Consider the following 17,147-nt stretch of genomic DNA (forward strand, 5'->3'; position numbering starts at 1 on the left):
AATAAAATATTAATAATGTTTTGCAGATTTGATATCATGTCTCATGTTTAACATGTTAACATGTGTACAGAAGCCAAAGTGTGGTGCTGATCTTGAACCTACACTACTTGAGGCCTCTGAAACCTTGGTCCAAATCTCGCGATGCGATTTGAATATCTGAGCTAGAACGAGAACAGTAAACAACAGAGGGAGCTCTGTAGGAGCTGTTGTCGCTCGAAACGGAACGGATACGGATAGGTGGGACCGAACACAGCAGGAACATAAGTGCTAGTAGCAGTGGGGAAGTCCTTCACAGCACTGCGCCGGGACCACTCGTTTCTTAACTTGAATCGTTTTTGGAAGGCAGGACGATTTCCCTAGTCTTCGTTACTGTCTGCGGAACAAGTGTCACTAGCAACAGACGGTATGTTCTCATCGTTCCTAGCTAACCGCTAACCTTGCTAACCAGCGGCTAACGCTCGTTGTGTGTGCTAGTTAGCTGGCTAGTGTTCTGGTCATCGTCAGTAAGGCAAGCTGAGACCCGTAATACCTTTTCTAGTGGCTCATATATTTGTTCTCCTAACGTCATGTGCATATTTCCCATCCTGGACACATGTACCAGATGGTGATCATTTGTGAGCCAATGAACTATGTGGCTAAGCTAGCTTTCAATCTAACGTTATAGAGAAGTCGCAGACAAGGAACAGTTCAGCACTGAACTCCAGCTGCTTACCAATATATGATCGTTACACTTTAGTTGGTAGTCAATTAAAGATTTTGAGTCAAGCAGCCAGTTTCTGCAGCAGTGTGTTAGACTTAGGCAACAGGGTGGATGTGCCTAAGACTGCCATGACAAGATACAAACTGAACAGAGGAACAGACATGGTTTTGGATTTGTTTCCGTCACACTGTCAACTACATTGTAAACACGGGTATCGTTGTTACAAGTACATTTATTATTATCATTATTGTGATTGAATTCTCAGGTGGGTAGCTACTAGGTGCTTGAAGCTTCTCTTTCTTGTGCTGAGAAGTCGGCCAGACTCTGTTCTGTCTGTTCCTCAGGTGACATGTCACAAACGTTGATGCTTCTTCTTCTTCTTGTAATATGTGCCAATCTGAGATGAAAATGGAGACCTTCCATCAGTTAAGATTAAAAGCACGTTTCAACAGATATAAAGTCTACCTAATCATGTTACAGATAGTTATTGTGCGTTTAATCAACACATGTTCAAACCTGGAAGGAAAGTCTTACTGAGCAAGCAGTTGAACTGTCAATGAAGTGAATGTGTTGCTGTCACCATCCGGTGTAGTAGTTCTGCGTATCTCCTTGGCTTAAGAAAGACTAAAGACTTGCTCCATATATTTTGGCCCACTTCATTTGCCCTGTCACGGTTGTCCACTTGTGGTGGTAAAAAAGAACTGCCACAGCGTGTCCCCTAGCTCAGTCCAATCTGTTGAGAACTGAGTTGTTGGATATTGAGCTATATGGCCGACAGTGTCATCACATCCCAAATATTGTTTTCGCTGTGTAAAGAAATAAATAGTTTCAGCAAAATACAAAACAGCCAAATCCGGCTCCTTTTAGAATCAACAGCCCTTTGAAGTGATGCAACTCAGTCTTGCAGCACTATAGACAATGGCAATCATCCCCAACCACTAATGTGTTTGAAGTACAAGTTGTTATCAATAAAGGTCACTGTATTTGTACTTTCTCGGCCTTCTTTCAACTGGTCCACATCCACTTTACTGTACACACAGTAATGTTTACGCCCCAGGAAAAAGGATGTTAATCTACTAATTCTAGTAGATTAACTACATTATTCAAAAGTGTACAGTAATTTATAATAACACGGGAATAATAAACGGAGCGCTCTCTCCCTCTCCTGACAGCATACGTGCCAACCTTGAGACCTCAGAATTGGGAGCATTTCAAAACCACCGCGGGGGGGGGGTGGTGTTAGTGGATCGCCGGAGCTGTATTAGATTAAGGCTGCGGCCCCACGAGGACGAAAACGGCTAAACGCATAGGATTAACGCAAACGCAATCGCAAACGGCTTCCGTCCACATGCAATAATTATCCGGATAGTGTCTGCCCACACGAGACCGCTCCGTTTAGCTCCAACCGCTGGAGAAGCTGCAGTACATATGCCGAGCCTGTACGTGGCGCTGTAACTTCCTCCACAAAAGCAGCGAAGAAGCATGGTTGTCATGGTTGCCCTTCTGTTTATTCTCCGCGGTGGGGGCCGAGGGAACCGGGCAGAGTTTTTCGCCAGTCAGCGTGTATTAAAGTTGAAATCTTCCGGACAAAATTATAAAAGTGCCGGTCAAAGGTCTTCTTTGTTATTTATTGAGCTTTAAAAAAATTAATAACGACTCTATATAATATAATGATAAAATACACGGAGCCTCTCTTTTTCCTCCCTCTCTTCAGACAGCGTCAGTGTCTGTCTCATGCAGCAGCTCATCCAGTAATCAGTGACCCGGCCGACTGTAAAAATAAACATATTTATAACTAGTTTAGTTTGAGAGGTAATTAAAATAGCTAAGGGTGATGATCTGAGTTGAAGTGTGTGTTTTGCTGCAGAGGGAGGAGCTGCAGGTGAGCAGAGCTGCGTGTCTCCGTCCTGTCAGATTAGACTTCACTCGCGAGAGAAAGATAAATAATCTGAATTCAGGGTGCAGTTTACTTTGACGCGGGGGTGAGCAGCAGAGGTGGGGAGAGGCGGGGCTATTGCCTCATCATTATTGCTGTAGATGTTGCACAAACAACTGTAGCATGGTCAATAGCGTCCGGAGCACGATAGCAACTCTGCGATCCGCCATTGTTGTTGTTGTTGTTGGTGGCGAAACACTTCAGCACTGGCGCGGGGTAAACGGAGGTGAGCAGAAGAGGTGGGGAGAGGCGGGGCTATTGCGCAATCACTATCAGTGATCTGAAAATGTCCGTATAGGGAGCACACACGGAGCTGTTTGACCCCCCAGAGAGTGGCGTATGCATTTCTATCCACCTTGGGACCCGTTATCGTTTCCTCAGTCGTTTAGTGCTGTATTCGGTCGTCCTCGTGTGGCCGAACGGTCTATATGACACTAAACAGTAACGCAAACGGCCGAATTCATCCTCGTGGGGCCGCAGCCTTACATCTACACATGCGTATTGTAGTTGTAAGTGCACTGTCTTGCAGCCTGCAGCAGCATCCTTGGTGGAGCAGGCTGGACCTGTATTTTTCAGGAAAGGAGTGAGCAGAGGGTAGAGTTGTCGATTCTTGTTCTGTGACTATCGGCTCACCCTCTCAGACTTTCAGTTGCGCGCGCTACTAAAGAGACGCGCTACCACGGAAACCAAACAATGGTGTAGCTGTATTAAAGTCTGAGTGCAAACAGTCCTGAGTAAATCTGATTTTGTCAGAAATCGGGAGAAATATGATCCCGGGAGGAAACCGGGAGAGGGCTATGACATCGGGAGTCTCCCGCGAAAATCGGGAGGGTTGGCAAGTATGCCTGACAGCCGTCAGTATCATGCAGCTCGCGGATCCAGTAATGAGCAGTGTTGTGCTAGTTACTGAAAACCAGTAACTAGTTACCATTACTAGTTACTTCATTTCAAAAGTAACTCAGTTACTTTACTGATTACTTACACCAAAAAGTAATGCGTTACTGTGAAAAGTAACGTTTTAGTTACTTTAAAAAAGGCTCCCATTATATTAATGCCCTTATAGCCTTAATTTCAGTACTGTTATTGCATTGGAGAATAATACAATCTATTGTTCAACTTGACATGCATTATATGCAATCTGGATAGCATCGATATTAGCTGGCTTTACATTTTTGTATATTCTTTCTCCAGGTAGTTGGAAAAAGTTTTCCGTCCCATATGCCGTGTGCCGCCCGGACATGCTATCATGCTAACTAGCTCCCTGAAAGCGGGTGACTCCACTGTAGCAATAGCCTGCATGTGTTCTACAACATACCGTGCAATGGCTTTATCGACTTTTCCCTGGCCAGCAGTCCCTTGGTTAAAATCCAGCCGCTGTTGCTTCGGTGCAGGTGGAGGTGGAGTGGCGTCGGCTGAGTCTCTGTGGTCTTAGCTACTAGCTTCGTCCCAGCATGTTGTTTTTGCAGATGTTTTAAGAGATTTGAATGACTGGTTCGGGCAGTACATAGGCTCTTTGACCCGCCAGGACACAACTTACATTTAACAGAAACGTTATTTTCTTTGTGCTCGACAAAAGTGAAATAGTGAGAATATCTCCAGGTGGAGAAACTAGACTTGAGCTCCGCCGCCGCCATGACAGTCTTGTTAGTAAACAACACAAACACGCCCACAGCCCGTCTCCGCATGTGACACAGGAAGTATCTAAGTACATTTACTCAAGTACTGTACTTAAGTACAGTTCTCATCTCTGTTCAACTGGCTGTTGACTATATAAAAAAACTAACGCAGTAACGGAGTAACGCACCATGTAGTAACGGTAACTGAGTTACTGAATTTAAAAAGTAATGCGTTAGAGTACTAGTTACTGCCAAAAATAACGGCGTTACAGTAACGCGTTAGTCCCAACACTGGTAATGAGTGACCCGACAGTAAAACTAAACATATCTATAACTAGTTACGGTAGTTTGAGAGGTAATTAAAATAGCTACGTGTGATATTCTAACCTGAAGTGTGTGTGTTGCTCCGCTCACCGCTGCATGTGTTTATGCAGAGCTGCGTGTCGACTCGTCAGCAGCAGCTGATCTCTCTCTCCCGTCAGATTAGACTTCACTCGCGTTTATGTCCATATCGATCAGATCCAGCTAGTTCTAGCTAATGATAGGACTACCTGCTTATTAAAAGACAACTACACAATAAGTGTCGCTATGCAACCGGGTGAGGCCACAAAGTATAGCGCAGCATTATGCATTTGTTTACATGCCCACCGGAACCCTGAGGCATTACCAACAGATCAACGCACAATCAACCCATACAGGACATCTCTTTCTCCACATTAAGTGTTAGACCAGTGGTTCTCAAATGGGGGTACGTGGACCCCTAGGGGTACGTTGGAGTACTGCAGGGGGTACGTGAGATTTATTTTATGTTAATGAAAAAACAAACATAATTAATGAATTTACACAAACTACTAATAGTAGATTAACTACTTTATTCAAAGGTAACAGTAATTCTGGACAATACAATGGGGAAAATAAACGGGGTGCTCTCTTTTCCTCTCCCTCTCCTGACAGCCCATCGTCTCGAGTCGTGCAGCTCGCTGAACCTGTAATAAGTGACCCGACAGTAAAGAATACACATATTTAGCTAGTTCCAGAGTAGATAAACAAGCCAAGTGTGTTAGGTCTAACTCTTGGTGTATTTAGTTTTGCTCCACTCAACGGTCCGTCACAGAGCTGTGATCCGGAAGAGCTGCGTGTCTCCGTCAGCAGCAGCTGATCTGATCTCTCTCTCGTGTCCGGTTATACTTCACTCGCGTTTACTCTTCTCGTCTGTCACATAAGTGGCGCAACTGATGTGGTATTGTGCTAAGGGGAAATTATTTTGACCGGAGAGATTTGGATTTGCCAGTCAATGTCCGGTAATTACTGGCTAACGGAAACTCTGATATACACAGCCTAATTGTACGGCTCTCATCTTGGATGAGAAGACACAGAGTACTGCAAAAAGACAGACACCCATCTTGGTAAAGGAAAATATGCTTTATGGATGATTTTCTTTTCTTTTTGCCCACTGCATGTGAAAGCTTTCCCCAAGAAAACCTTTTTACTTTTGTAGAGTCCAGTGGCGAACCGTGTCTATCACAACTGGACCTTCTGTAGACACACACACCCGCAGCATTTCTTTTCTAACACAAAACCACTGAAATGCGTAGTGCATGGTCCGAGAAGGACAAACAAATCAACGTAACACTGTAATATTACAGATCAACAACACAGATACGATTCTCATTTATTCATTTTATATACATTTAATTACACTTTATTTATATAATTAAATCGATATTTTGTTTGTGTTATCTGAGTGTTCCAGGGTATTCTCTAAATACCTTGAAGGCCCTGACGGTTCGCCACTGGTAGAGTCCCATGTTTCATCCTAAAATATTTATTTTTAACTTATAATTGGTGTAGACGGAAGAAAAAATATGCGTTCAATGGAGAAAACAAAGTTTTTCATAGCTGTGAAATACATTGACGTTGAATATTTAAGGAAAAATGTGAGTTATTTTATGTTGCTGGTATGATGTCATCAGTGGTGTTTTTATATAATTGGTGGGGCACGAACAACTTAGATATTTTGATATAGGCTTCTGGTGCTTTTTTAACACTTCATCAAATAGCTGTAGGCTGTCCATGATACCGAGGCAACAACTAGCTGATCGTCACATCAGGGATGCAAACTTGTCACCTTTCGGCGAAATTCGCCGTTTTGAATCCAAAATAGGTCGTTTGTGTGATTTCCTGTAGATCTGCAATAAAAATATTTTATAGTTTTTTTCATAGGCTATAAACGGAGGTGGTATAAGTATAGATCTTGTACTTGAGTAAAAGTAGAAGTACTCAGATCTTGTACTAGAGTAAAAGTAGAAGTACTCAGATCTTGTACTTGATTAAAAGTAGAAGTACTCAGATCAATCAATCAATCAATCAATCAATCAATCAATCAATCAATCAATCAATGTTTATTTATATAGCCCAATATCACAAATGTTACATTTGTCTCAGTGGTCTTCACAGTGTGTACAGAATATCAGTATGACAATACGACACCCTCTGTCCTTAGACCCTCACATCGTACAAGGAAAAACTTCCAAAGAAAACCCAGTTTAAAGGGAAAAATGGGAGAAACCTCAGGGAGAGCAACAGAGGAGGGATCCCTCTCCCAGGACGGACAGATGTGCAATAGATGCCGTGTGTAAATTGAAAAGATAATACATTTGCAACATAGGTAGTCCAAATGTTTGGAAATGCATGTGTGTATAATAGGAAGATGAATCCACGAGGATATCCATCCAGGACCTATGATCCAGGACCACAGCCACGACTCAAGATCCAGCGCTCGCGATCCAGGACACAGGACCGCAGGATCATCCGTGACTCCGGATCCCAGCGTATATAGACACCAAAAAGAAAGACATTTGGGGAAGCTGGGTTAATCGGAACATGAGTGTACACGGGTATAGACAGAGAGAAGGAAGAAGTAAGATGTCCCCCGACAAACTAAGCCTATATCAGCAAAACTAGGGGCTGAACCTAATCAGCCCTAACTATAAGCTTTATCAAAAAGGAAGGTCTTAAGCGCACTCTTAAAAACGGATAGGGTGTCTGCCGCCCGAACACAAACTGGAAGCTGATTCCACAAATGTGGAGCTTGATAAGAAAAGGCTCTGGCTCCCATTGTACTTTTAAAGATTCTAGGAACAACCAACAACCCTGCATTCTTGGAACGCAATGCCCTAGTAGGACAGTAGGGTATAATGAGTTCTTTAAGGTAAGATGGCGCCTGCCCATTAAGGGCTTTGTAGGCGAGAAGAAGAATTTTAAATTCTATCCTGTGTTCTATAGGGAGCCAGTGTAAGGCAGCCAGAACAGGAGTAATGTGGTCCCTTTTCCTAACTCTGGTTAGTACACGAGCCGCAGCATTTTGAATCAGCTGAAGCGACTTGATTGACTTCTTGGTACTCCCTGATAATAAAGAGTTACAATAATCCAGCCTAGAAGTAACAAATGCATGGACTAGTTTCTCTGCATCGTTTTGAGGCAAGATATGCCTGATTTTTGCAATGTTACGTAGATGGAAGTAGGCGGTCCTTGAAATTGATTTTATGTGGGCGTTAAAGGATAAATCCTGATCAAATATAACACCAAGATTCCTTACAGTCTCACTGGAGGCCAAATTAATGCCATCCATAGTTAGTATGTCTTTAGATAATTTGTTTCGTAGATTCTTCGGGCCAAGTACAATAACTTCAGTTTTGGTCGTGTTTAACATCAAAAAGTTTAAGGTCATCCACGTTTTTAAGTCCTTAAGGCAGTCTTGAATTTTATTTAGATGATTAATTTCATCAGGCTTGATTGATAAATATAGTTGAGTATCATCCGCATAACAATGAAAGTTTACAGAATGATTCCTTATAATATTGCCTAACGGAAGCATATATAATGTGAACAAAATAGGTCCGAGCACTGAGCCCTGTGGCACTCCATGGCTAACTTTGGTTTGCGTGGAAGATTCATCGTTAACACGTACAAACTGAGAGCGTTCAGATAGATACGACCTAAACCAGCCTAAAGCAGTTCCCTGTATGCCAACTAAGTGCTCTAGTCTTTGCAATAGGATATCATGGTCGATAGTATCAAATGCAGCACTAAGATCGAGCAAAACAAGAATAGAGACAAGTCCCTTGTCTGAGGCTATTAGAATATCATTTGTGACTTTAACCAGAGCTGTCTCTGTGCTATGATGTGTTCTAAAGCCAGACTGAAAATCTTCAAATAAATCATTGTTTTTTAAGTAATCACACAACTGTTTTGCGACCGCTTTCTCAAGAATTTTTGAGAGGAACGGAAGATTAGAAATAGGTCTATAGTTGGCTAAAACCTCTGGATCGAGGTTGTGCTTTTTAAGAAGCGGTTTTATCACTGCTACTTTGAATGATTGTGGAACATAGCCTGATAATAAAGACATATTCATAATATTTAATAAAGAAGTGCTAATTAATGGAAAAACTTCCTTCAACAGCTTAGTTGGAATTGGGTCTAACATACACGTTGATGGTTTAGAAGAGAGAATCATTGAATGTAATTGTTCAAGGTTAATGGCTGAAAAGCATTCTAGTTTACTATCTAGTGTAATATTAGAACTTACGATTCCGGGAGCTGTTGATAACACTATACTGGTCGAAGGCAAGAGGTCATTAATTTTGTTTCTAAGAGTAACAATTTTATCGTTAAAAAAGCACATAAAATCATTACTACTGAGTGCTAAGGGAATAGAAGGCTCAATCGAGCTGTGGCTCTCTGTCAGCCTGGCTACAGTGCTGAAAAGAAATCTTGCATTATTCTTATTCTCATCTATTAATGAAGAGTAGTAGGCTGCTCTCGCTTTACGCAGTGCTTTCTTATATTCATTGAGAGTAATATGCCAAATTAAACGAGATTCTTCAAGTTTAGTGGAACGCCATATCCTTTCAAGTTGTCTAGACTTTTGCTTTATTTTGCGGGTTTCGGCATTATGCCATGGAGCTAATCTATGTTGTTTTATTTTCTTCTTTTTCAAAGGAGCAACATAATCTAATTTTATTCGCAGCGCATCTATAGCACTATCAACAACATGATCAATTTGGGGTGGTGTACATTTTGTATAAGTTTCCTCCCCTACATGCAGACATGCTATCGAGTTAAGTATTGGTTGAATCTCTTCCTTAAATGTGGCTATAGCACTAACAGATAGGTTTCTGCTGCAAGAGCTTTTGACTAATGCTTTGTAGTCTAGTAACAGTACTTCAAAAGTTACTAAGAAATGGTCGGATAAAGCAGGATTATGCGGTTCGACTAATAGTTGCTCAATTTCAATACCATAAATCAGAACAAGGTCGAGAGTGTGATTATAACAGTGGGTTGGTTTATTTACACTCTGACAGAAACCAACAGAATCTAATATAGAGTTAAATGCAACAGTAAGGCTATTTTTATCATCGTCAACATGAATATTAAAGTCACCTACGATAATTACTTTGTCTGTTTTAAGAACCAAAGTTGATAAAAACTCAGAGAATTCTGATAAGAATTCTGAATAAGGACCTGGTGCACGATACACTGTAACAAATAAGATTGGCTGCAAAGTTTTCCAGGTCGGATGCGTAAGACTAAAAACGAGGCTTTCAAAAGAGGTATAATTACATTTTGGTTTAGTATTGATAAGTAAACTTGAGTCAAAGATTGCTGCAACTCCACCTCCTCGGCCCGTGCCTCGAGCAATATGAGTGTTGACATGGCTGGGTGGAGTGGCCTCATTTATGCTGACATATTCTTCATGTCTCAACCAAGTTTCAGTGAGACAGCATATATCAATATTATAATCTGATATTAAATCATTTACCAATATTGCTTTAGATGCTAGAGATCTTATGTTTAAGAGACCACATTTAATCTTCCTGTTTTGTTGCACTGTACTGTAGATCTTGTACTTGATTAAAAGTAGAAGTACTCAGATCTTGTACTAGAGTAGAAGTACTCAGATCTTGCACTAGAGTAGAAGTACTCAGATCTTGTACTAGAGTAGAAGTACTCAGATCTTGCACTTGAGTAAAAGTAGAAGTACTCAGATCTTGTACTTGAGTAAAAGTACTCAGATCTTGTACTGGAGTAAAAGGAGAAGTACTCAGATCTTGTACTTGAGTAAAAGTAGAAGTACTCAAATATTGTACTTGATTAAAAGTAGAAGTACCAGAATGTAGAAACAATCCTGCAATCAAAATGTTCCTCAAATAAAAGTACAAAAGTATTATCATCAAAATATAGTTAAAGTAGTGACAGTAAAAGTAGAAGTACTCAGATATTGTACTTGAGTAAAAGTAGAAGTACTCAGGTCTTGTTCTAGAAGTACCAGAGTGTAGGAATACTCTGTTACAGTAAAAGTCCTGCATTCAAAATGTTCCTCAAGTAAAAGTAGAAAAGTATTCTCATCAAAATATCGTGAAAGTAGCGACAGTAAAAGTAGTCGTTGTGCAGATTGGTCCATTTCAGAATAATATATCTGATATGTTTTATAATGATTGATCATTAAAGTGTTCTCAAAGCTGGTGAAGGTGCAGCTAGTCTGAAGTACTTTGTAGACTGCAGGGTAGCTGGTGGATTTACTCCAGGTGGAACTAAAGTCTGATTCAACACTTGATTAGATTTCACATCATTCATCCAGATCTGTGAAGTAACTAAAGGTATTAAATACATGTAGTGGAGGAAAAGTACACCATGTACCTCTGAACTGTAGAGGAGAAGAAGAACAAAGTAGCAACACATTGAAATACTTAAATAAAGTACAAGTATCTCAAAATTGTAAGTAAGTATAGTACTTGAGTTAATGAACTTAGTTACTTTACACCAGTGGCTATAAAGATATAAAGACTAAGCCTTGCACAGAGGCATGCAAATACATTTTCAACTGACTGCTACACAATTAAAATAAATGCTTTTATATATTTCTATTAGATGTGACTCTTTGGTGTTTCTGTTATTATTAACACTGCTGCTTTAGTTGTTCTGACTGCTAACATCCTGTTATTCCTCATTTTAAAGCCAATATTCCGTGGGGTCGGGGGGCTCGGATCCTTGTCACCTTTTTCATACCTGATGAGTTTGCATCCCTGCACATACAAAGAGAGGCAAGAGAGAGAGAGGGAGTGTGTGAGATTGTGTGAGAGAGGGAGAATGGGAGCAACACATTACATAATGTCTGAAGCCATGAATGAACACAGAGCAACACTGTTAGCTAGAGATGGGTATCGTTAGGATTTTATTGATACCGGTATTTTTCGATACTCTTATCGATACTTTTCAATAATTTGGTGCTCAAAATTATAGGCATGATTACAAGATGTGAAGATTAAACAACAGTCATTTTATTGTAATTTATTTTTATTTATTATTTAATGTAACTTTTTCAATGTCATACCAAGCAGGTATGAGTGTGTTTGACAGTGTGTCTCTGGAAGGGGGGCAGTAATTAGGGGCAGTTCATAAATCCATGTAAACATGACCATTATTCAGTTTAAACGAGACGCTGCGTGCGCACCTCCTAAACCGGAAGCTCTGGTCGGCTAACCATTATAATCCATTTATTGCGTTTATTATTTATAATTGTAATGATGGATTATCAGTAATCATTTCAAAGTTACACAGAGACATTGGATTAACCTTCAGCAGCGTTTTTATGCCCTTGAACACAACTTTCACAAAACAGCAAAGGTAAGACATAATTATCATCATGGCTACGTAAAGTTAAGTTGTTTTCTTGCTCTTTCCTGGCTGCTAGTTCAGTGAGTTCTGGTCGTACAGTGATGAGACTTATACCAATGGAATCTGTGGAATCTCAGCTTTCATGTGTGATATGTCGTTTATGCAGATTGCATGAAGTAGAAAAGATCGCTTTTGCCAGTTATGTGCTAAAGTAGCCGTTAGCCCGTTTTGCTAAGTGTTGATTTAGACTCTTGGTGGTTGTTAAATGTTAAGAAGCCTTGAGAAGCTGTTTCTTGCAAGATGTTGCGTCTGCCCCCGGGAGTCTCACAATAATAACAGCGCTGACGAGTCGCATTCACAGTGGCCAATCAGAGTGGTACTCAAACCGGATACCAGCGTTTCAGCCAGGGGCCGTCTTGCCGTCATTTGACGAAATTGAAAAAATTAATAATTCGAGAGAAGATCGAGAGTTTTTATATCGCTTGAAATGACAAAAAGGACAAGGACATCCCTCTGTTGGAGGGGCAAAGGAGTCTGGTGGGATTCTTTTCGGAGTATTGCTGATCGTTTCCCCGCTCATCGCTAGTGGAGCACGCGGATGCACTGCGAGCGCCTGAGCCTCGCAGCGGCGAAACTGAGGCTCCGTGGTAAACTGTGGTAACATGAAGAGCCGTTTGGGATCCGAAACAGCCGGCGCTTCTCAGAGAGCCGAGCCAAATGATGTGCATCCCCCCCCATAAAAAGAGCACCGGATCATTTGCACCTCCCCCCGTTCATAGACTCAAGTACCCCTCAAAAGGAAGTAGCGTAATTCATATATCGATAGCAGCACCGTTTGTCCAGCGGCTTAACGGTATACCGATACCGTCCAAATCGGCTACTGGTACTGACTTGGTACCGGCTCTCGATACCCAACCCTACTGTGTTACATACACAGCGTGCTGACGTGATATTGTAATGTACCTTAATACACGGAGTAAAGGGCACTATAACAAAGCAATACTTAACAACAACAACCGTAATGCTTCATCATGAAAACACCAAAGACTGTAAGGAAAACACAGACACTCGTCACCGTGGTGACGATATCAATCAACATCAAATGTCATAAAATATACTTTCGCTCACCAAAGCTGCAGTAGATGGTCAACTTAATTCATTTTCTTTTCTTATTATTTATTGCTGGTGATGTAATCTACACTCTTAACTCCTCTAACTACTCTTTTTCTTGGCACACACACTAACAACTAGGGATGCTCCGATCGGTCACCGATTAGGTGCTCTCTAAACATGCCGATCGCGAGAGCCGATCGCATGAAGTAAAATACATGACACTTTTCTCTGTGCGCGGCAAAACAAGCTCGCCAAAATGGCTTCACCGGTCTGGCATTATTTTAAGGTGTTCGAAAAAGACAGTAAAATGAATGAGCCCCATTAACTGAGTTTTAAACATCACTTTAAATGGAAGATTTAAAGTGATGTTTAAATCTTCAATTTAGGCCCCATCCACTCGATCGGATCGGCGATCGGTATCGGCCGATACTGATTCCGGCGATCGGCCCCAGAATTGGCGATCAGAGCATCCCTACTTACAAGCCTACTTTTCACATCTAACTCAGTGAATTTAGAGTCAAAATACAAAAAAACCTACAGAACTTTAACAATAAAACATTTAAATAATTTTCTTAATCCCCTTTTAATTTATTTACTACTACTACTTAATTTTGTTTGCAGTGACACCGTAAAGGTATTCCATTTCAATATGCTATTTAGAAATGGAGGATTTAACTGAACCCCTCTTTATTTGTCACACACATGTACAGTCCAGCACACGCAGTGCCTCTGCATTTTACACATAGTACCAGGAGCAGTGGGCAGCTATTCTACAGCGGCTTGCCCAGGAGGTAAACTGGGACCTCTCTAGTACCATTACTTTTGTCTGTGCGTTGGACTTTAACTGGCTTCCCAAGCAAAGTCCCTGCTTTACAAAATGACAACTAATTAGTGTTGTCACGATACCAACATTTTGGTTTCGATACCGATACCAAGTCAAGAATTGCGATTCCGATTCTTTTTCGATACTTTTCTTTTATTATTTTCATGATCAATACAATTGTAGTTTATCTGTGAAGTGTTTTCTTACAACATGGTCTCTTCTTTATACTTGAGTTTATGTGATTTCTTTGCTAGTTAACTTTATATTTTATTAACATGTGATAGTAATATAAATAATTATTGACAAATTGTACATTGGTAAGTTAGCTAAAAATATAGCCATATTAGACGGTTATCATTGCCATTAATTGCCTCGTCAAACTACGAAAACGTTCGTTTGTCACAAAATAAATTACACTAGTTTGACTTAGATTGAGGGCATGGGCTGAGCATGATGTAACTATGTTATCGATCACATTCGCTAACCTGTCTGTCTTTAAGTTCTTTAAACAGCTCTGGATGCCGGTCGGCGGGTGCTTAGCCAGTCTGATGTGTTGGCTCCCTTGGTTTGCAGGGATCTACAAAATGTGTTACAGACAGGCCTCGTGGTGTCCGTAGGCTGGCCCTCACTGTCAGAGATATCGCTCAAATACTTCCACATTTAGCTTCTGGCGTCTTTTTGGTCAACAAGCCGAGGCGCAGCGGCAGTTGCACTCCCACTTGAAGCCATGCTTCTCGCTTTCTCACATGCTCTGGCAGCGAGCGCATGCACGAGAGAGGGGAGGCACTTAGTGCGTGCTTGAGAGGGGAGGGACTGCAGGCACGGAGCAGAGCACTGAACACGCGGCTCTTATTAAAATGCGCTTTCTCACCGGAGTACTTTTCCCCGTCATTCTTAAAGTACCGATACTAATGAAACGGAGGAATCGTAACGTTTTTAACGGCAGGGTATCGCGGTACCTTTCAAGTATTGCTACACCGTGCAACACTACAATCAATACATAATTTACCTATTTTAAATCTATTGGCAGTGTAGGGAAAACGTTATCAGGAAAAAGTGTGTTGTGATGTATATACCTGTTCCATGGAATTTGTTTATGATTACATTTTTTATTGGCACAAAATAGGGATGCACGATATTGCTTTTTTGAAACCGATACCGATAACTTCCTGCTTCTCAAGACCGATACCGATAACCGATAATAATATAATATATATATATATATATTAGGGCTGTCAGTCGATTAAAATATTTAATCGCGATTAATCGCACGATTGTCCATAGTTAATCGCAAATTAATCGCACATTTTTGATCTGTTCTAAATGTATCTTAGAGGAATATTTTTCAAGTTTTTAATACTCTTATCAACATATGAGTGGACAAATATGCTTTATGCTAATGTTTATTATCATTTGAACAATGACAAATATTCTCATGAATATTAAACACAACAACCTGGAACCTCTCTCATTCAATCCTGTGTGTGTGTGTGTGTGTGTGTGTGTGTGTGTGTGTGTGTGTGTGTGTGTGTGTGTGTGTGTGTGTGTGTGTGTGTGTGTGTGTGTGTGTGTGTGTGTGTGTGTGTGTGTGTGTGTGTGTGTGTGTGTGTGTGTGTGTGTGTGTGTGTGTGTGTGTGTGTGTGTGTGGGTGTGTGGGTGTGTTTGTGTGTGTGTGTGTGTGTGTGTGTGTGTGTGTGTGTGTGTGTGTGTGTGTGTGTGTGTGTGTGTGTGTGTGTGTGTGTGTGTGTGTGTGTGTGTGTGTGTGTGTGTGTTCTCGTTGGAGCTATGTGCAACTCAAGGCATATGCTCGAACGGGAGCTGCCTGGACGCTGCAATCATGCTGACTTTTCGTACAATGTCCCGCTGTCTGCTTCCTGCATCAAGTCAAATGCTCGGCGCAGTTGTGTGGATAGACCGCTCCTCTGTTTTCATTTAAACAGCTCCTTATATCCGTTAGCGCAGCTAGCTAGCACCCGATGCTAACAACAACAATAATGCACGTAAGGTCTCTCCCTCGCTCGCTCGGGCCACACAGACACACACCCTCCCGATGGCCAGTCGGTGAGCGTGGAAGTGTGGTCTGCCACAAGCGGGCAGCAGGAGCGGGGCTGTCAGCATCAGCTTGTAGATGGTATTTTAAACTCGATGCTCTCTGAAACTACGGGGCGGCCGAGGGAAAAAAATACACATGCGTTAATCGCGTTAAAATAATTAGTGGCGTTATTTTTTTTTTGCATTAACGCGTTATTAACGCGTTAACTTGACAGCCCTAATATATATATATATATATATATATTAAATGTACCTGTAGTTTTTGCACACCTGGTGGTAAAAAAAAGACTAGTAGTGAGCAAATGACATGAGCATTACTACTATGAACAAAACAAAACAAAGCCAAGAACAGTTTTGACTTCAAAGTGACCATATTTATTTTCCCAAATAAATATAATTGAGTCAATCAGTCAATGTGTTTCCCTGAACAATGAGTGGTCCATATTAAGAAATGGAAACAACTATTACCTGGCATTACTCTGGCAAACTCCTTGCCTTTTTCAAAAGCCTCGTGGATAGGTAAAAGCCTGGTGCCTTTGCAGCTGGCTTTGGATTCGCCGCTAGTTTAGCAGCGCAGGTGTCTTCGTACGCTTTGAACACACCATCGTAGCCATGGCGATGTTTCAGGTGACTCATCAGGTTGGAAGTATTATAGCTCGTTGCCTTCTTCCCTCCTCGTGGAACTTCTGCAGTCGTTAATACAAATAGCAAGCGAACTATCTAACTCTGAAACTTTGAAATAGTCCCATACTACAGACGACATGTTTGTTTGCTGTCCTGGCTTCACGGCCGCACGTCATTTACGTCACAGCCAGGCACGAGTTAGGGAGCGCTGGATTTGTGAAGAACTCCCCTCTTCCTAAACCACTAATACCACAGTACTGGCAGAACGGGAGGAGCCGAGTGAAAAACAAGCGCCCCTCATCCCAACCCACCCACACCGCAGGATTTTTTTTTTTGTACCCAAAAAATATATTTTATATTATCGGGGCTATTAATACTTTTATCGGGATGACGTCATAGTTCCTAATATCGGACCGATAATTATCGTGCACCACTAGCACAACATTTATATGTTGCTCTCAAAGTGTCCGAGGTCGATGCATATCACATTAAAATGTATAAAATGTTACTTTCCCCTGGACCACCCTAGAGGGTATGTGGTCCACCCACGATAGTCTCACAAAATCCTTAATGAAACACTGTGTAGTAGGGATGTTCCGATCGGCC

The 17,147-nt window shown here is 41.3% G+C and overlaps 1 protein-coding gene across 1 annotated transcript in view; it reads left to right on the forward strand.

The window, feature by feature from the left end:
* Window positions 1-185: 185 nt before the first annotated feature.
* The window catches only part of LOC117460866 (E3 ubiquitin-protein ligase RNF19A-like), a 52,685-nt gene continuing 35,723 nt past the window's right edge, over window positions 186-17,147 (forward strand). Inside the window, exon 1 of the mRNA XM_034102466.2 lies at window positions 186-403. The gene's annotated coding sequence lies outside the window, so the exon portion shown is untranslated. The remainder of the gene's footprint in view (window positions 404-17,147) is intronic.

This window comes from Pseudochaenichthys georgianus, chromosome 16, assembly GCF_902827115.2.
Source record: "Pseudochaenichthys georgianus chromosome 16, fPseGeo1.2, whole genome shotgun sequence".
NCBI classification, from domain to species: Eukaryota; Metazoa; Chordata; class Actinopteri; order Perciformes; family Channichthyidae; genus Pseudochaenichthys; species Pseudochaenichthys georgianus.